The following is a 22,741-nucleotide window of genomic DNA, read 5'->3' on the forward strand; positions in this document are numbered from 1 at the left end:
ATTGACTTGCTGATAAGCTGTCAAGTTAAATTTAGGCTGGAAGTGCTCAAAAAGAAGCTTTCCTTTAGCTAACATGTATACATCTAAGAACCTTTTGATTGTGGAAATATTTGTTCCAGGGAAGAAAGAGGAAGGAAATCAATATATATTCATATTAATAAATAATAGCTAAAGGTTATATATATATTGCTACAATGGATTCATTTCTCTACCCACTTATTCCTTTTCAGGCTAATGGGCAGCCTGAATGGCCATTTTGTTACCACTCCATTATTCAGCCTGACATTGCCTCCATGTTAGCCGTTTTCTGTGTGTGTGTGGGGGGGGGATTTTCCCCTAACCAATCACTAGTGAGTGACGTATCCGGCCGCTCTGACGTTATTATTTTCAGTGACACTGCTGGGCGTATTTATTAACTTCACCAAGAATGACGGTAGTTTTTGGCAAAATATTGTCTTTGTAAAGACAGCATTTGGTTAAGGGGGTGATTTCAACAAATGTTATTTTGCCAAAACGCCAGTGAAACTTCAGTCCCGCCCACTAAGGCGCTGATTGGCTCGATTGTTTCTCCGAGCGAGAACAAGACGTTGACTAGAGCGACACCAGACTCTCTGAATCGCTCGACAAAATCTGAAGAGTGGACGGGATGCGATTCAGGAGTCTGGAACCAGGCTAGGTCATGGGGGGCTGGAGCATATCCCAGCATGCATTGGGCAGAAGAGTTAAATTAATGAAATTAGTGGTATGGGGTTAGGATTGGCCGTGACCTTTGACAGATGAGGGTGATGACGGTTATGTACTGTATCAGCTCAGAGGAACAAAAACATTGGGGTTGAATAGATTCTAACCCTGGACCCTTCCATTACAAACCAAGCACTTGGAAGCATGTGCAAAAAATGAGTTCTGAGAGTTCGCCTTCACCCTTAGCCACCATTTTATTTTCAATTGTAAGTTTGAAGCAGACTAAATGCTGTGCTTCAGATCAGGTTTTAACTTATACTTTAAAGTTTGTGTCCTCTGTTTTGCCCGTTCACATCTGCATCAAAGTAAAAGATTGGGAGTGCCATGTGAAATGGGTTTGCTAATGAAGTCACATTCTTTTAAACACACTGCATTCCTATATTGGATTGCCCTTTGTGCTGCAGCTTCATTATTCTTGCTAATTAAGATTTAGGTCTGTGTTGTCCCCTGTTGAGTCTTTTGTCACCACAGTGTAAGCGATCTGCATTGATTTTATTTTCTCATTTCTTTTTAATTGCATGGATTATGTCCCAGTGTAACTGGACCTCCCCACAACCAGCCAGTCCATGGGAATTCTAACTAACAGTATTCTTCCGCATAGACTGAGAAGTCTTTAAACATCAACCAGTGCTCTGAAAACTGAAGTTATACTACGGTTCATCTTTACATGCTTCCTCAAATTAACACACACACACACACACACACACACACAGAGCAACCTATTCATACACTACTAGGTCCTTAGATGTAATGTGAGCCACCCTCCAATCATTGGCACACATCCAGCAATGCTTTTCCATTTGGACCATGGATTCAATGCACTGTTGTTCATGACATTTGTTTTTGACGAATACTAAGAGTTAATTTAAAATTTTACTATAAATGTACGGGGGGCTTATTACAGAAATCCAAATTCAGATTTGTATCAGGAAAATATCAGGAAGCATATTCTTATACGATACTGACATTACTAAGAATTTAAAATTTTACTTTTTGTTATTCTATTTACTAATGTGTCTTCCTATTCATTTTGAATCTCTAATCCTAACCCTAACCAAATTCAGATGACTTTTTAATAACAATAAGATTCCATAGCACAAAATGACTGTAATATATCGGCAGGCGGTTGATCGATCACTTCGCCAGGTGCTGAGATTTCTGGCTTTCAAAACTCACTTTCTGGTCTGTATTTTGTTTTGGAACAACAAAAACTCTGCAACTATTATACTAATCTAATCTAATCACTAATCTTTGATTTAATGTCTTAACAGTTATGGTACAATACATAAAAGATTAATTGATTTGTTAGAATGTAATTATTTTCTGATTAAATAATGTGCAGTATATAATTTACTTAATTAGTAAACAGTGTAAGAAATTAGCTAATCATTAGTTAGTCAGTTAACCACTAAATTACAATAATATTAAATAATGATTAATTCACCATTTACTAGTGATCATTATTATAAAATGTTACCAAATAATTTTCAGGTAAATTAGGACTATGCAGCTCTCTGATAGGAGCACACCCAGCAGTGGTATACCTTGGCAATGAAGAGAGGAGATGCTGCGAGTAAACTTTTGATCAAACTTTGTGAAAAAAGTTGCCAATTGACCCTATAAAGCGCATGCACAAGCACATAAGCATCTCCTTATTATCCTCTTTAGAAAGACTTACAGTTTTTCTCAGTCGCTTTGGTACATTTCTCGAATCATCCTTAACATTTGCAAAACAGTAAGTGCATTTCTCGAAACAATTCGTACAAACAGCACCACACAATGTATTACCTGCAAAAGCCCATCACTTGCTCAAAATCCTTAGTCTATCTCTCAAAAGTAAATATTTATGTCAATGAACATGTCAGTGCCATCAGAATGACAAGTCCTTGTGTCATTGTTTACAAACAAGATAGTCAAAATGCTTAGCCATGTTGTCAATATAACAGTGACTCTGTAAGTATTTTCTGATGTAAACTATGGCTAAGGTTTTGATGACGATTGAAAATGCACAAGGCTGCACTTTTTCTGTATGGCATGTATCAATTTCAACAGTACAAAGTTACACATTACTGTATGTGGGAAATTGATTGCAAGAGATTGGACAGGATTCACATTTACGCTTTTATTGTTTGTACTGTAATTTGTTGACAGACCATGTCTTTGCAATACAGAAAAGAAAAAGACAAGACTGTTTCACAGCACTGCATAGCACAAAGGAAAAAAATACAAAATTAGAAATGTAAACATAGGAAACACCCCTTAGGCAGAACTGTACATGCAGCGCTGTATGGGGAATTACAGTGCAGTCTTTCTACACCTCCTGACGTTCCTGCCTGTCTGCTATTTTAGAGAACTGGTTGATCATTGGTTGATCTAACGCTTCACACATTCTCCTTCATTAGTGAAAGTCAAGATTCACCTGAGAGCAATTCATCAATTCAGGACACATTTACAAAAAAAGTCGAATAGAAATGTATAGAAAATATGCTTGACAGGTTATGACAATTTTGCATGTAATGACTTATGCAATGAACTAATGCCTACATGTTTTGGGGGGTAAGACTATTCAACAGAGAACCAGTATAATACATTTTGATCAACATGACATAAGCAATTGATAATGTAGGAAACAGCAGACAATTGTACATAATCATTTGCATGAATGTGCCAAAGCATTTGCAATTTGTTCAAAAGAATGAGAAATTGCTTTTATGATGTGCACAAGTGACTAGATGATGTGGAGGTTGAACAAGTAGTTTTGAGAATTTCAATTCTGATCTGAGAAATGTACCAAAGCGACTGAGAAAAACTGTAATAGCAGTACTCTACTTTCAAAATAGCGCACATGCATTCTGCATTGTGCGTCACTCCTTCCCAGCGGGAGGTATGCATATGTCATGTGTCTAACCTTCAACATGTTCCCCTAGCTGTATATGTGAGGGGGGTATTTTATCTGTGGACGGGGGGTTTATTGCCCCTCTCCCGCCCACTGCTGGTTTTCCCACCGCCTATAGCAACCATAAAAGTTAATTTCCTTCACACCCTATTTTAATCTCTCACCTACCCTTACTTGTACTTTTATCTAATGTAATTAGACATGCTGTGTGATGCGGGGGCTTTGTCTCTCTCACACTCTCTCTCTCTCTCTCCAGGCAGACATGTCATCTGTTTCTGTTCTATCTAGGGGATGTGTGTGACGGTGAAGCCCCACGAAACGTGATTCTACTTCAGTTTGCTAAGCAACCAATTCTACTTCAGTTTGTTTTCTATGAGAAGTGAGCAATTTGCTGTGCAGTGCATGCTGAGATAGCTTGCGGTACGAAGCAAGAATGCAACATGAGGAAAGGTGTATAGGATAAAAGTTTAATCCAGTTAACTTTATGCAAATGCACATACAAATACACTACATGGCCAAAAGTATGTGGACACCTGCTCATCGAACATCTCATTCCAAAATCATGGACATTAATATGGAGTTGGTCCCCCCTTTTTTTTGCTTCCATATAGCCACAAGAGCATGTGAGGTTGGCACTGATGTTGGGCGATGAGGCCTGGCTCACAATCGGCGTTCCAGGTCATCCCATAGACGTCCAATGGGGTTGAAGTCAGGACTCTGTGTAGGCCAGTCAACATGTTTAATATTATCTTAAGTCTTTCGACGTGGTTCAAAAGGTGTGTGATGGTCAACGACGCGATTTATAATGCTACACTGTCAACAGCCAATAGGTGCACTGTCTTTGGCTGACATCCGCACCTGTAGTGACGTGACAAGGCTCTACAGACAGAGGCGATGCCGACGGGGAAGCGGTTCCAGAGTAGCTACCTAGCAACATTTATCTCTTTATCTCTCTCTCTGCATGTTGTGTGTTTGTGTAGATGGTGGAGGAGGGGGATGTTGTAGCTTCATTCACACTCAAACATCATAGTCCATTATCAGTGTTTTGAGCCTGTATAATCCTTCACATGCACTGAAAACCTGCATGATGCAAGCAAGGAACTACTACCAAATCTCTGAAAAATCCTGCTGGAGTCTTTTAATGTGATGCTGCATGATTCTCAGTCTTAACAGAGTCTTAAAAAGTGAGCACCTCTGGGACTAAAAACTCATGACTTGAGACAAATTGTTGTTAAATGTGAGAGTGTGTCAGACTAAATGTCTTCTAATGAATGGTAGGCATAAGGGGCCGAGCCCGAACCATGAAAAACAGCTCCAGACCATTAATCCTCCTCCACCAAACTTTGCAGTTGCCACTATGCATTCAGACAGGTATTGCTCTCCTGGCATTTGCCAAATCCAGATTTGTCCGTCGGACTGCCAGATGGTGAAGTGTGATACATTACTGCAGAGAACACGTTTCCACTGCTCCAGAGTCCAATGTCGGTGAGCTTTACACCACTCCAGCTGACACTTGGCATTGCGGCATTGATCTTTGGCTTGTGTGCTGCTGCTCGGCCATGGAAATCCCTTTCATGAAGCTCCCGACAAACAGTTCTTGTGCTGACCTTGCTTCCAGAGGCAGTTTGGAAGTTAAAATCATTATTGTATGAATGGTTATAGAGTACTTGGCGGTACAGGTTCTGCTCTCCAGTGGGCTCCCCGTATGAATCGAAGCAACATGCTAAAGATTCAGATTCTGGAAGCGCAATCAACCCCCAAAACAATCGTGATGCTCCCTGCTTGAATCTCGCTGGCATTCAGTGGGGTGTGCATGACCCCAAAACAGCAGAACCAGACACCACCAAACAACTGCAGCCCTGATACATGATGTACCTAGCCTAAGTGTTGCAACAGCATGTTGCAAATTCCCCTTAAATACGTACGCTGCCCCCCTCATTTGAGACATGGAGGCTCAGCAGCTTGCGAAGCACCCTCAATTTAACATACAGCAAGATACATGCCCAGCCAACCACCTATTAATAAATAGGTGGTTGGCTGGGCATGTATATGTTTAAAATAATTAAACATATTTATATTAGACAGAATGCCATTTGTGACAGGACAAATTGATATCTAATATATATTATATAATTAAGAAACGCAAATAATGAATCATTTATCTATCTACTGTAAAGATGTTTTAATTAGTCTCTTGAATAAATGAAATAGATGTCTTTACAATGTTGAAAACATCAATATTGTTTATCTATTTATATACTATACTAGACAGATGTTTAAATTAACTCCTCGGAACGTATTTTCAAAGCATGCTTGATCCCCCCACATTCTCCCCACATTTCCCGCCAATACTAGCTCCTGAACCATTCTAAAATCTCCATTTCCCAGACTATTCCACAGATTATGTTGTCAAAGTTCGTTTGATCCTGACAGATTCTGATACTCCTTTAATACTCATCACTCAAAAAATTTGGCCCATCGCCGTTATTACCCCCCACAACGAGCCTGTAGGTCTAAAAAGGTGTGTGAGTGTGTGAGTGCGATAGGAAAAGATCAGAGAACATGTGAGAGACCGGGGACAGGTAGGGAGGATGGGTGGAAGGAAGGGATGGAGAGGAAGGAAAGGAATAACACACACGTCCCCTAGATAAAAGAGAAAGAGACGGCATGCCTGCGTAGACAGAGAGTGAGAGTGTGAGAGAGACAAAGCCCTGCATCACGCCAGCATGTCTGGTTACATTAGACAAAAGTAAAAGTAAGGATAGGTGAGAGATTGAAATAGGGTATGAGGGAAATGAACTTTTATGGTTGCTATAGGCGAGGAGGAATCAAGGAAACACAGAGATGCAGTACCTCCCACACAGATATAGCTATGGGAAAATGTAGAAGGCTGGAGAGAGAGAGGTTAGTTTATGGCTCTATAACTGGAACAGATGCGCACCCCCCGCTGGGAAGGGGACACATGTACGACTGTTATGCAGAATGCGCATGCACTGTTTATAAAGTATACAGCACTACTATTGTGTCTTTTTTTAAGAGCATAATAAGGTGATTTTGCTACTAAAATAGGACCTGAAAAGTTAGTAGGCTACTCTCAATATTTATCACTGTCAGGATTAGGGAATCAATAAGGGGTTCGATTCAAACTGAGACCACCCATGCTGAAAATGGACGCACTCATAGCTTTGTAAGGCGCTTTAGGTAAAAGTGTCCAACAAATAAAGTCATGTTCTATCAAATGGCATATGTGCTGACTTTATTATGACTTAGACTCAAGTCAAACTTACTTTGGACATAGGGGCGAGACTTGTGACTTGAATTAGACTGGGCATGCATGGTAGCCACAGGATTTTATCACCTAGACTCAAGTCGGGCTCAAGTATCAAATTGAATGCCTATAGATTTAGGCCATAGGGAAGAGACTTGAGTCGGTGTGCATAACTCGTGTCTAACTCAACGTGTATACCTCAAGACTTGCTTGTGACTTTAGTGTAGAAAATAGTTGAATACAGTCAGAATGATGAACAGGAGCATGGCGGCTCAGAGGCAACATGGTGCAGCTAGATCAAAATTTAACTGAAGTCTCATGATATGAGAGACTGTGATGACTCGAGGTCTGATGACTCAACTTGCAAGTCTGTTTTATCTTGAACATATGGATTGTCACAATATTTTTGGAGAATTTCTTTCTTTGGTGGTTGGTTAATGCTTGCACAGCGTGACACTAAAATAGATTTGAGCAGCAAAAAGTAATCCCATTTTCAGAGATACATCTTTTTAACACATCATTTTGGAAATTATGTAGCTGTTGGCTAAATTTTACATTTAGGGCAGCCAGGGAAAACCCTTCACATGGTGACATTTTGACATTTTACACTGTAGTTATGAGCAACACAGAGGTATGATACAAAATGTGCTAAATAACATTGATCAATTGATTTTAAAAGTGGCTATGGTTGTAGCATGACGTGTAGCTGAGGTGTTGTGATTTTACTGTAACTGTAAAAAGTCATTCAGAAGTGAGAGTCTATTCATGCAATAATTGTCATTCATTTTAAAAATGTGTTTTTAAGCTTTCATTCAGTATTAACTATTGTTAGGTAAAAGCAGATTGTTGTTTCATTGTTTCATTGATTGTTTCATGTTGGCATTTCACAAAAGGACAGTTAATTAAGCATGATTCAACAGTGCTGTGCTGTATTTATATATATATTTCACATTTTTCACAAATGCTAATCTGATTTCAAGGAGAATACTGCAGCTATTGAGTTTTTTTGCTCCAGTGACTTTATCTATTCCTGACAATGTTTAATCGATTGCTTATGCAGTATTTTACTGTTGCATCTAAAACTTGCTCCAGACAGTTGATTTTAAGTATGTTAGTAATCAATCATTATGGCAGTTATGCCATTGCTCATGTGTTGAATACTTGCTTGCAAACTGTTTCAGGAAATATAATTTGGAGATGCCAAAAAAAAGCTCAAAACATGTTGATATAAGGTCATATGCGTGCCAGTAGAAGCCAATTCCAAATCAGCTTTCTTTTTTGGCAGCATCACTTCCTCCTTTTGCAAACCACTGCCTTTGTAAACAAAATAAAGCATGTTGCAATGTTACAAAATATCATCATCTTAAATGTTGCGATGAGGGAATACTAATGCACACACTGAACATTTTTGACATTTATGTATATTTTATGTAAATTAACAAGAACATGATGAGACGATGAAGCCAAGAATCACATTTTAACTCCATTTTACCTAAAATATTTCCACAGTGTAATGTTGGAATAATGGTGTGTAGCAGCAGGTGACGCTGAACGCTTTTACAGTTAGCCTCATATATAATGAGGTGGATCTCTTCCCAGCTGAACCTTAGGTAGTTCTTCACTTTGTCTCAATGGGAGCAGCAAACGTAGCACTCCTCAGAGAGTGGGCTATTCAGCTGAGCCCTGTTCATTACCCTGCTTCCATACTGTGCAGAGGAAATTCTGGTAAATGGCTTTATAATGGCTCTTTGCTTCCACTGTGATCTCCTTGCCCATTTCTCTGCACTCTGTCGCTCCGTGGTGCAGACCACAGAACTTATGATTGACAGGAAGGAACAGACAGCCAAGCGACCTGAAACTATTCTGTTAGTATAACAATAACAGTAAAACATTTTGTCCTAAATCTAATCAATCGCCACTATAAATACATTATTATCCTATACACACCCTTCTGGCTGTAAGGATTTTGTGTGTACCTGTGTAAAAATGACCAGCGATACGTGTCAACACTATAAAATTCTGCTGAGGTTTGTGATCAAAGCGTATCGACCACTGGGAAAAGAGTGCTGGTGCGGGCTAACTCTTCCTCTCCTCTCCTGTCATTTATTTCAAATTTACAGGCAGTAGCGAAACTACATCAAAGGAGGTCTCTTGTGTATTCGCTGCTGTAAAGCTAGGGTGCAAAACGCAAATTTCATAAAGCACAGCTGCAGCCAAGTCATCATCGGCTTTCAAAAAATAAATAAATGAATAAATACACTGTACCTACCGCTAATTGTCAACCTTCCAGTGGACCTTGGCTCATTTTATTTGCTGTGAATAATCTGTGCTCAGTAGGGTGATCATTGCTATAGCTATTCACAAAGCTGTTTGTGTGTTGTGTGAGAAAAATATTATATGCGTGGTAGTTGTGAGGAGGAGAAAATGAGTGAGCACTTGAAAAGCTCACTTGTTTTATGAAAATAAATGGGCAATTTGGTATTTCTGTTTTTGAACAATCTGCTTCTCTGTTTGCAATGGCTGTCTGCTGTTTTGCTCCAGGGAGTGATAAACAAATTTGACAAAACCTTCAAAACTTCACCAAATTCATCTATGCAATAAAGCGAGTGAATTAGTCACTTTAGTATTAGTGTTACATGTACACTAGCTCTAGGGTAGAGGCCATGATACAAGAGCGGCATATTGAGGCAATGGAGATGTGAAATGTTCCCAGCAATTATGTCGGGTATTTTTTCCATGATATGTTTTGTCCTGATATGTTGTCCATATTAATTATTTCCTCTGCTGCCACCCTCTGTCCCTCATTCAGGCAACCATGTGAATCAGTGAATCATCTCACAATTGGACATTTGCCTGACTGGAGGTCACTATAAGCTGACAGACAGATGTGGTGTGGTTGGGATAGGAATAAACACAGGAGAAAATTGAGAGGAGCGTCATTTTCAAGCGCTCCACCGTTGGCTGTCCTGTCGTGTGTGATCACATGAAATATGGGAAATCTATCTCTCCCAACATCACCAAATGCATGGATATTGAATAGATGTTTGGGCAATTTTGCAAATAGATTTTTTGGGAGACACAGGATAGTGATTATGATGAATATGCATGAGCTTTTTTCCCCATTCCTTCTTCAGCACTATGGACAGCACCCATGGGAGCCACCTCAATGGCCTTTGCTCAAGGCTAATCCTGGTGATATGGAAAATAATGTTATTACTTCACACAAGCTAAATATTGATTCTATCCTGTACTCTTTGTTTTATTTGGCAGAGATTGTTCACATCAAAACCACTCAACATTATAATTCTATTGTAACTGTATTGTATTCCAGCATGACAGTGAAGGTACACGGGTGTGCAGAGGGTCAAAAAATATTTATTTCCTTCCTTACAGCTTGTGTGTGATTCAATTTTGCTGCCAACAGGGAGTTGTCAGCTTTTTCAAAAGTCATTTAAATATTAATTGGTGCTCTGTAAAGAAAGTGTTTCACTGGTGTCATCCCTGGAATAAATGCAGAGTGCCTCATGAATGTGAATTGAGGACTAGCAGCAGTGTCAAACTTCCCAACTACAGTAAGCTGTTTTTAAAGTTTTGAAGACTTTGAAGTGAGCGATGGGCTAGCGCTGCAAGCTGAATTCTAGATTGACTTCTTATCATTCAGAGGTTATTGTATAGTGCTTAATGCAGCAACATGTTGGCTTGCAATTTTTGTTTGCTCAGGGCTGAAAGTAGCGATGCTTTCATTGTCATAGTATCAATATGACAGTTCAACAATTAATTCCTTGCATTTGTTTTTGAATTTTTTTAAAGATAACAAATTAAACTGGAATGAAAAATATGACAAATTTTTTTTATGGCAAGGTGCAATACCCCCAAAAACTTCCTGAGAGCTGACAGGTTATGGATTATCCAGGCAATTCGTGTTTCTCTACTTTTAATTTACAAGGCTGCTGACAGGTCATTACAGTTAAACATTTGTTACACATATCATGGCCCCTTATAAACATACACCACAAACCCAGTTGATGAAATTTATTCCACAGGGACAGTGCCATAAATCTACCTCTTCATCATGTTTGTTGTTTTGTCATTAATTTGTGTTTCATATCATTTTTTAATGTCTGAATTTCCCACTACCATCTGCTCAGACTATAAAGTGAATATGTGATGTGCACTGGTGCGCTGCAGGTATTTGAGGGAGTAATTTAGATTAGTAAGGATTTGCGAATCTGCTGTTTCTTGGTTGAGTTGCACAGAGACTCGAGCGTTATGTCTAGCCTTAAGTGATAGGTCTGCTCCGCGTTTGACGCAAAGCACCTTGAGTGCAGGAGAGAGATCCTTTTCAGCAATAACTGTACTGTATTAGCGTTTTGCGTGTGTGTGTGTGTGTGTATGTGTGTGTAGGGGGGATGAGGGAGCTTAGGTGTCGTAATTTGAAAAGGCAAATCTACACTGAGCAATATGCTTTGCCAAGAGGCATTACATCCATTATTTACCTCACTGCTAAAGTTCTCATACACCATTTACACACTGCCAAATGCTTAATTTCAATGTTTAAACATTATTTTGGCAAAATGTCTTGTTCAGAAACTACTAATTACCATATTAGCTGCATATTTTATTGGTTGTACCGTAGCCTCTACATTTTTGCAGTGTAGCTTTTATGTTTATCTACATCCAGCCTTCATACCTCAAGTTCGAACACTGGATAAACTGCAGGAACCTAGCACAGGAACAACAGAAATACAATAGCATTAATATGACTAGTTGGGAAATTGATATTGAAATTGATAGTGATATTGCTTGTAGCCTATAGGGGAACAGGCGCATGACAGTCTATTCAGAGTATGCAAGATTCCATGAAAACAGGAATATTTTAAGAAACTCCCTCTGTTATGGATGTAAACATCTTAAGTGCATCTACACTCTCAGAGGGAAAATGGGTTATTATGTTGTAGAGGATTTATGTCATTTTCATCCAGTCTCCTACCTGAAACATAATATATTGTGCAATGATTAGTGTGCATGTACAATGCTTCACTCCTTCTCAGTTAAAAATTGAAGAGTTACTGCTCACACTGAGACAAAATTCCTGAAAAGTCTGGCAACAAGTGTCCTTGAATTTTTATGATGCTATTAAATAATAATGATAGTAATATTCAGTCATTTCTGCCTCATATCCACCTCAAATCCCAGATGTCTCACATTTTCCAGGAGACCAAACAGATGATTGATCTTGTATGCTGCTGTTCTTATGGTTATTGAATCAGAATTCGTGACCATGTCTTTCTTTGAAATAAAATAGATAACGAATGCTGCTAATAGGCTCTGTAGATGAAACAAATTAGAAGCAGGCCCATGCCATCCACTACCAGCGCCTTTTGGAGCCTTTATTCACTTAGCTTGTGGAAACTCAGACTGCTTCCTGCCTGCTGGTGAGCTCAGCAGCATAGTAGACAAACATGGAGACATATTGATTGGCATTACGTTTATTATTATAATGAGAATGCATGAATTATTGTGGTATTAGCTCATGGACATGAGGCTGGTGATGTGGAACAATGTCTTGCTGAGATCTTGTTACAGACTGGACTGAAGACAGTATGACATTTATAGGCTACATCTTGACTGTTTTCTCATCACTTACTCTGGTATTTTTATACCAAGGAATATAATACAATGAGAGAGCAGAGGAATTGATCTAATTGGTCTGATTTTGCAACTGTTTTCAAACTTTTTCGTTCTGCAGATCCTCAGTGAGAGATGAAATGTGCCACAGGCCCCTAAATAGATACATTTTCTTTTGTGCTCTTTTGCGAGTTTCCTCTCTCAATTGTAGTCTCAATAGCCCTGGTTTGATAGGAACTGGTGAAATTCCAAGATGGAAAAACACACATTCACATGGAGGTGTGGTAGCTACTGCAGAACCATGCACACAAAAATAATCTGTAAAAATGGTTATCAATGGAAAATTTTTAGTGGTCTAAAATATGTGTAATGTAAAGGGACTCATGGATTACATGTAACAGTGTTACAGTAATCTGAAAAAATGTAACTGTACTCATTACAGTTATTCTAAACATATAACATATACAATTTTTTATCTTCATAAATAATGGTTGATAATGCTTCAAATTATTGTTAACAGGAAAAAAAATGATTGAGTTTATGAGTTTATTGGATAGTGCAAGCAAAGTAACCCAAAAGTATCAGTGTAATCAGATCACATCACTGAGTTTATGTATTCTATTGAGTTACATTACAAATTACAAATTTAGGCAGATAATCTGTAATTAATTACATTTTGAATGCACCCTTCACCACCCTGGTCATATCTTCAAAGCATTAATCCCTGCCATGTCATCACCACCAGTTTAACCCACTTCTCACTTTGAAAGTGATTATGTTTTAATCGTGGGAAAGAGACCGTAGGCTATATAGCAAAGTGTTTCTCTTCAGCATTACGCTGCCCTGGTTTTTTAAATTAACTTGGATGGCACCATTCCAGAAAAGTAAACATTGCTGCAGTTCAAAGTTGACAATATTTCCAGAAAGCAACTTGATAGTTGAATTAAATACAATATAGTTTCAACCCTGATTATCATGTATTTGTTTTATTGGTTTGGTCTTTAAATTTTTTTTAGGTTTTACATAGTTTGACAGCTATTCTTTACTTTTTTCATGAGACTAGGATATACCATGTCCGTGATTTGAGAAGAAAAAGGAATACTGTAAATTATGATTGAGATAGAGAGTTTCCCTTGACTGACATTCGATGGCAATTTTTTTTTTTTGTACGGGTGAATCACTACAGTCTAGACTAAAACAAATGCTATATTCAAATATAGACACGACTAAAACAATGTCAACCACTCTGCTTTAGTTTCAACTTTCCTTTTACTGTAATGAAGTCGGATCGTGGTGTTTTATATCCCAAAGCCATTGGCAAGCCCATTTGAGAAGCCCTTGATTTATTCTAAGGCTGTTTTGTATCTTTTCCAGACAATCAATAGACACTATCAGGTAAACAGATATTACTGGCATGTGTCTAAACTGAATTATCGGGGTTATCTAGCTTATTGATTTGTGCCATGCGACATTTTGACTAATGTTTTTGAAGAAATCAAAATGTTTCTTTCTCTGCCCGATCTTAAAGCAGTGCCGTCTGTGCAAAATATTCAGTGAGGGTAGTAGCAATTATATTTTCACTGAGAACATGCAGTGAAAAAGATGTATCATTGTATCATTTATTTTTTGCAGTGTTACAAAGTAAAGCATTACAATTTACAACATATATGTAAATGGAAACTGAGCTGTAAACGGAAGCATTTGCAGATAGTCCAGTATTTTTCAGAAGAAGGTTAAAAAAGACTAAGCTTGGTGCCACTTATCATCTGATGGAGATGCAGCTTGAATGAAATCAGTGCCTAAGTCCGCTAATGACTGGACACCTGATGTGTGCTACTATTACTGTCCTTTTGACAGCTCCCTGCCCTCCACCTGTAGGTAATAAACTGTGCCTATTTTGAGCTGCATGCCTTTTAGATTCTAACTTGAAGTGAAACCATTTAAAAAAAAATATTTTATCCAAGGTGCCTGTGTCTGATGTTACAGCATTGACAGCATCAGTAATTTTCAACGTTTTTTTTTCTTGGTTGCTGTCACTCCACTACTCTATTTCAGAGTTTAAAGTTTTTCTTCTTGGGTTTCTCTACCTTTCCATTAGTGCTCTCTATTTGCACACAACATTTAAGTCAACAGGCCTTTTATGGGGTTGCCAGGGTGTCTACCTATGCTAATCAGCATCAACAGGCATGTGCATTCAATTTATACACAAGTGGCATTCATCATTAGATACTTAACGCTCAAAATCGAGGGGTTGCACATGTTTCATGAATCCCACGTTGATTTTTCATTGTCACTCTTCTCAAGAACAAAAGTAGGAGGAATTTAAGAAAAGTGTTGTGAATGCGGCCAATTGTCTTTTATTGTTTGTAATTGCTATTGCGCATCATAAAAAGGGACATCAGTTGAAAATTAGCTGGCTGGCTCACTGGTGCATTTACAGTAGGCTAATGGCCTAGTGTTGTCCCTGTACAAATAAAACATGAAATAAATAAAATAAATAATGATGCTGTAGATTGGTAGCTTCTGTGTGAATGCCACCCGGGATTATGGCACAAGGATTGTAACATCACATACTACAGTATTAGTGAATGTTTCAGCTGCATCCTTAACTAGTGACTGCTGTGAACAGAGCGGCTGACAACTGGGGAAAGACCATGTGACAGCCTGGAAAGACAAATGACAGCAGGGAATAGACCCCATCGGGGATATTTGGGTGCACACTTAGTAGCTATGAACAAGCATTAAACAAAAATACTCCAAGAGTCTGTGAGAGGAGGGGTGGATGAAGACTAACAGGCAGTATCCATGGCTGTAGACTTTGGAATAGATTTGACTATGAGTAGGGAGGGCAATTCAATGGATGCCGCTAGTTAAGATATAGAGGGAAGCTTCATGTTTGTGTAGCATATATGTTGGTATATGTAGATATTAGAGCTAATAGCATAGATAGATGGACCAGTATCAGAAGGGCTAGGGACGACAGGAGCCAAAGGTTGAACAGCAGTAATGAAAGAGACAACACAAAATTGTATAGAAAAAAATGTATTGTACTGGAAATTAAAGCAGGTAAGTACTCCAATAGTATCACTGTAATTGGCCAAAATAACAAACTAAAATAATAAATGTGTGTACACACCAAATTAAAAGAGTCACCAGGTAAGTATCAGTTTTTTTCAGTTCAGCGGAGAGATAGGTCGTTGGGGCCCAATGATATGTGAGTGTGGGGCTTGGGAATTTGTCCGTCCAAGTTGTTGAGTGTGATGAGGTAGGTCCATTCCACGAGGGTGTGTGTGTGTGTGTGTGTGTTTTCAATCCTACCGCACCAGGCAAGGCAGGGAAACTGTCTCTGGTGTGTAGTAGCGTCTATGTTCCTTCACAGGTACGTTAGGGTGGCTCGCCATCCAGACTGGAGCATCTGGAGTCTCCTCTGGTGTCCTTGAAGTCACTTCCCAAGCTTTCCATAAGTAACAAAAACCTGACCTATAGACAAGGTGACATAGTAACTATCAATTACTATTAAACATTTTTCTTAAGCTATAAACAAAGAATAAAGTGTAAAACCTAAAATCCAAAAGCAAATCTTAATTGCTTTCATAGATACACCAATTGCTAAGCTTAAATTCAGAATCAGGGAGCCATAACTACATTAGTAACTTCTTCAAAATTACAATTAAATGTAACCACCACAGTTAACCTTATAGTATGAATGTTAATACATGAACTTGATAATAAGCTTACTGAGAAAGGTAAGTAACCATAGTTACATAAGGTACAAGTTAATTACAATAACATATCAAATCCTCAGAGGCAGTAACGTAGACTAACCATGTTCCGTACACTTTTCGCCCTTCACCGCACGCCAGCGCACTCTCCTCTGTTGGTAAGAGCCAGACAAGCATGTTTGTGTGCTCATTCCCCGGGGGAATATCCATTGGACAGTCTACACTTTGATTGATGTCTTTTGGACCAATAGTATTTGAGAAAAGTGGGGAAAAGTACCTCCTCCACCTGTGTACGGAAGATCATAAGGGTTAACGGTGTTCTGTACAGAGCGCATAACTTGATTTCGTTAGGCATGATTGTGTCGTGATGTTAATTATGGCATGTGAGTTAAGCATGAACAATGTGTAACGTTAGTGAATAACGTTACCATCTCTTATCTTTCTGTAGAACAAGGACAAACAATTTGCATTAAGAAAATTTAATGATTGAAATTATAAACAATTGAAAGCAACCAATGTGCAAACTTAAAAAACGTAAATGAACAGGATACTGCGTGTGTGTGTGCGCACTATTTACAACTATTTACATTTAACACTAAACTGATTAAAAATGACAAACTAGAAATCAATTCGTGAGCAGTAGGACTGTTAATTCTGTGTGTGTGTCTGTGTACTATTTACAACTATTTACATTTAACACGAAACTGATTAAAAATGACAAAAACTAGAAATTAACGTTTTTTTAACGGAATTAGTTCATCAGCAGTAGGACGTGTTAATTTTGTGTGTGTGCACTATTTACATTGTGTGTGTGCACATTATGTGTGTTTTTATGCAGACAGACTACATTTATGGCAGAGCCAGTCAGTGTCTGGCACTTCCTCCACCCCTACGCACTCCACATGAAACCATAAATGGCAGAGGTCACACTGGACCCATTCATCAATGGCGTCATCTCCTGAGCCAGGTGGGACCACTCTACTGCAGATGGCACAGTGTTCCCCATCTTCCTCAGCCAGAGGAGGTGCCTGCTTCTTTTGCCTTTTTTCCTCCTTCTTCTTTGCCATCTCCTCCTTGTGCTTTCCCTTCTTTTTTTTCCTTCTCTTTCTCCTCAGCTTCTTTCTGCGCTAGCAGGTCTAAGTATTCATCGCTGGTGATGACGCGGGCTGGCAGCGGAATACGACGCCTCACCTTCTCCTTCCTCTCCAAGGCTGGACTCATCAGGACGTTGGCCAGACTCTCTGGAATTACACCTGCTGCCACCAGGTAGTTGTTTGGACTCACCCTCTTACAGGTGGAGCAAGGTGTTGGAGTGGCTGATGTGTTTGTGTCAGTAGGTGGAGTGCTGGATGTGTGAGTGAGAGTGGCGGTAACGATGGATGACGTGGCGGGAGCGCTGGATGGCGTGGCTGAAGGAGTGGCGGGAGTGATGGATGTGGAGTGGCATCACTTCCATCTGCAGATGGGAGCACTCTCACCACCTACTAAGTAAAGCATAGTTAAAACTCATTAGCACACTTTTAAAAGAAATGCAAGTAACTTAGAGGATGAATTATCATTGTATTAACGTTAACATTACCTGGGTTGTGTCCACAGCCTCCCTGGACAGAGGAAAGATGCCTGCCTTGCGGAACCCAGCCTTAATATTTTGGGCAGTGACAGCAGTGGGGTATACATGCTTCAGGAGAGGTGAAAACTGCTTCCTCCCCACCACAAGATCCCCTCGCACCAGACCCATCCTGGAAGCCATGGTAGAGAAGGCAGTCTTCAGCAGGTTGAAGACAGCGATGTCCAGGGGCTGAAGGATGTTTGTGGTGTGGGCAGGTAAGCACAGTATTTCAATTTGGTTAATTTAAGTTATATCAAATCACAATGTTTGTCAGCTTCATATAAGTTAACTTAATTAAAATCATTATAAACAATAATTTTGTATGAAATGTATTAACTTAAAACTGAATATAAATAAAATCATTATAAACAATCATTTTGTATGAAATGTATTAACTTAAAACTGTGTGAATATAAATAAATCATTATAAACAATAATTTGATGTATGAAATCTTATTAAATCTGTGTGAATATCCTAACATTGTGTTTAACATTAAATAACGTTACTTTTTATGAAAAGTTGGCTATTAAATAACATCACAATCAATTCACAGTTATTATAAGTTAATTCATGTTTCATCTGTTAAAGAATGAAAATTTAAAATGTTAAAATATTCAATTGATGCAACTTAAATGACCTTTTATAATTAACACTGCTGTGCTGTGATGTTAACATCACTGCGTGCAGGATGACGTGCAAACAGCGTCTGTGTTGACAGACTTGCTGCCAGAGTGGCGCCAAGCGGTCATCGCCCGGAATTGACTTTAAAAAATACCCATTTCAAAGCATTTATTCAACAAAAGGTAATATATTTAACAACTTGTGATAACATAATAATCATTTAATACAGACTGTAGTACTGTGAGAAGCATAAATTAAATCGAAATGTACATTTTCGCTGCTCTAGTTGTCTCCCCACCCAAGCTGCAGTCTGGACTGGAGCTTGCCCGCTCCCCATTCCCAAGCGTAGTGGGCGCACCTAGCAAACTTACTGAAATCTCACAGGAACAAATGGCGGGGATGAAAGAGGGAGAAATGAAGATGACACAGATATATATTTTATTCATGACCTGGAAGTATTTATTCAGCGATCGGCGTGAGAAGGTCATCTGTACGGAACATCGTTGTGTACGGAACATAGTTAGTCTACTTTAAGCTACAACAATCAGCCTCACAAAACAACACAAAATAGTGGCTAATACACAGTCACACTGAGCAATTGGGTTGAGCTCTATTCAATTCCCATACGATCTGCATCTATGAGCCACGTTTCTTCTTATTTATCACCCGCTAGCAATATTAGCATAGGCATATGGCAATTTGCATGAGCCGCGTTAGCATTTTGGCTAGCGGACTTTTTTTTCCATTTAGCTAGCTTATGAACTCACCGCTGGATCTCGGAGTTCACTGTTCGCCGTTGACGGCCAATTCGGCCTCGATTCGGGTCGTGCTCTACGTTATAGTAAACCACAAATCAGTATCAAGCACATTAAGTTAATCAACTTTGTTTAAGGTAATATTTTTCTTACCGACAGGCGAAGCGTTCTTTCTGCGTTCGAGCGAGAGCTCAAAAGAAATGGTGGAGTGCGGGAACGAGATGTCAGGGGTCAGCAAGGGCTGATCATTCTCATTGGTTGACAGCATTCTAGATTTAATCTGATTTGCTTAGACTCCTTTTCATCAACCAGCAGTTACTCTCTCTGCTGCTGTCTATTTGCCTATTGTATTTTACGTTTGATGTCTTTTCCTTCAGTACAAATATTTTTTGTCTAACATAGGTGTCATGGATTGTGTTGATATCTATTAATTAATTTCTAATAAATTCAATATTTTCTAGCTTGATCTAATGGCCATTATTTAATCTGGCTACATTTGCTCTTGTGGCTGAGAAAAAATAGCAACTATTAAGGGCCTCTGAATACATCAAGGGAAGAAGAGAGCGGGTGTTCAGGGATACCTGTCCACTATTTCCTAAAAAGTCAGTCAAGTCAAAACCAGAGTTCACAGGATATCAGTATCCCTGTCACTGAGGAGGCAGGCAGTTGTACTGAAATGCAAGGTTGGAAGAGCAGTGAGATCAGTCAGCCAAAAAAGGAAAAAGAACAGTGGGCAAAAACCTAGAGTGAAATGGCCAACGGCTGCTGAGAAGAGTGAATGGGAAGCTGTTAACATACGGTGACCAGACATCTCCATTGTCAGTCCTGGATTTGGTACTTTGTCCCCAGTTAGGGACACTTGAAGCCACTTGAAGAGAGTTTCACCTGATGTTTTGCTATTTGTTTGTTTTGGTTGTGGGGTGAAATGGGTAAAATGGTTTACAGTTAATGTGAAAAGTAGAAAAGCAGTTTCGGGAGCAACTCGGCTAGGACCAAGTCCAGGCGGCAGAAGGACATTGATAGATTGATCCAAGAGAGGAGGCAGCTGAGGAAGCAGTGGAGGAAGGCAATAGATAACGAGAAAGAGGGTGTCAATGTCCTGCAAACAAATCTGAAGAATTGGTTAGCAGCTTTGAGGAGAGCAGAAAATCATGTGAAAAATAGAAAGAAAGAGAAAGAATAAATGAACTAGTTCTATAGCATTTTGTAGGATCAATTTAAATTTGTTAAGGCTCTATTGGAGAAGAGTGGCAGCCTGCAAGCAACAACAATCAACAATCCCACCAGTTGGAGTGATAGGCCACCAGATGGATGTTCTGACATCTCCTGCACAATAACTAAAGCTCTTTTTTCTTCATACCATTTTTTGTTATATTATGTGCAAATAATTAAAAAAAAAAGATGTATTGCATTGTAAGGTGTGCATTGACCCTATGCCTTACATACACTTCATTATCATTGTTGTGTTTATTGCCCTGCCTCCCATCAAGATACATCCTAGCCCACAGATTGGGGGGCTCCACCCATACTACATGAAGCCCCCCATAGGTGTCACAACATTTACAAATCACTACAATGACAACAAGCGGATCACAATTTTGGCTCACAATTTTCAACAATCCCTGTGCTCTTGCTATGCATACACTGCAAAATCAAGCATTTTTCAATTCATCAATCGCAGAAAAAAAGAAATGATCGTGTTTAGCACAGAAAAATGTGTCCTTATCTTGCATTGTAGTGCATTCTGAGAGGTTAATTAACTAGAGAAGTTGTCCAATCATCTTATCCCAAATTGCTGCACCCTCTGCCACTTGGGCAGTTACATATCAGGCCCTACATTGTAAATTCTCTCTCCAGTCATAATGCACTTGTGTGGGAGGAAATTAAATGTACTGTGAGCTGATTTAATTCAAAGGATGAACCTCCCAAAGGTCTGTCTTGGCAATGTGCTTCAAAAGAATCGGCAATAGAACAGAAGGTTTAAGCTATTTAGTCACTTGATAAAGAAAAATGGTGAAATCATATTCAATTTTGAATCTTGTTTAGGTAAGACTATTCCACTGGCATATTTTGTGTTGAGAGGGATGTTAATATTGCAGCGATCTAGCAGTATGAGCTGTTTCGGTCTCCATTTACGAATCCATTGGGTTGTTTGAGTGCAGTGACAATGAGTGAGATGTTTTCTATTGTGGGAGGTCTCTCTTGCCTGTCAGGGGATGTGTTATTATCAAGCTGCCGTTTAAATATTTTCAAGGATGCCTACCACCAATTGGAAAGAGCCCTCCAAAATGTATAACAAAAGAGACACGCTGAAAGCCAAAAGCAAGCACCCTTGCTAACATTGGCTGAATGGTACAGATTTGAGAGACCAAATTGCCAAGAATGCTATGAATGTTTTTAAAATCATAAATGTTGTTTTATGTGCTGCTCACTACTAAGAAAACTGAAGACCTCATTTTCTGAGTTGGTATTACTAGACCGACTGGACTGATTGATGGACTTGACTGAATGTGTTGTGTGTTGGACACTGTTGTGTATGAGTTGTTTTCATTGCTGGCCTTGCAAACTGGAGACACTAAATTGTATTGTGTTGTATTGTATACGGCATGTTTGCTCACTCATCTGATGCACCACTGTAATTTTAAACTACCTTTGAACTGCCTCAAAAGAAACAAAACACTGTTGAGTAAGTCGTGTAGTCTCAACAATATAGCTGTAAACTCAAGATCTACCATAACTGAACTCTGCTTCTCCCTCTGTCTGTACAGAACCAAAGGTGCTGATGCATCTTAATGCCTCTTCTTCTCTTCTTCTTAGGTCCATCATTATCATATTGAATTTGCATCAACGCCGCACTGTCCCAGAACAGGAGCAGCACCTTTCTTACCATTCCATGCATGTCCTCTCACAAGCAAATCCTTGCATTAATCCCTGCCAACCAACTCAGTGGTGTCGTTATTTCTCTGTGTTTCTAGGTGGACCTCATATCGTCCCCATGAACTCTCACTGTTTGTGTCAGTCATCTCACAAATGATGTCATCTCACAAATGATGACATCATCTCACAAATGATAACACATAATACAGCAAAGTAGGAAAATGAAAGCATACTAAGAATAAGATTACATAAAACTAAAATATAAACAGGCTACATTATGAAGAAAGGAAAGAAAGGAGCAAAATCCAATTCCTCATTCAATCCTGCATATACAGGAGGCCCCAACTTAAAAATTCAGAATGTCTCTCTTTGTGAGAGGCATTTTAGCCTGTTACATGTAATTTCTTTACCATCTTGCATATCTAATCAAATGTTTGACCAATGACTATGCCTATCTATTGAAGAAACAGAAAATAAAGACAACATGGCTAAAATATTCAAGTGCTAACCTCATCAGATAGTCGACCAAATGTGCTTACAATCCCTAAAATACACAAAATCCAAAACTCGTTTGCACTTTCTCAACTACAGCTACTGCCAGGTATTATATGTCTGGCACTGTC

At 39.1% G+C, this 22,741-nt stretch overlaps 1 protein-coding gene across 1 annotated transcript in view; it reads left to right on the plus strand.

Annotated features, from left to right (window-relative positions):
* The window catches only part of lmo7b (LIM domain 7b), an 82,036-nt gene that overhangs the window by 18,671 nt on the left and 40,624 nt on the right, over positions 1 to 22,741 (plus strand). The window lies entirely within an intron of this gene.

The sequence above is a fragment of the Centroberyx gerrardi genome, chromosome 1, assembly GCF_048128805.1.
Source record: "Centroberyx gerrardi isolate f3 chromosome 1, fCenGer3.hap1.cur.20231027, whole genome shotgun sequence".
In the NCBI taxonomy this organism is placed as follows: Eukaryota; Metazoa; Chordata; class Actinopteri; order Beryciformes; family Berycidae; genus Centroberyx; species Centroberyx gerrardi.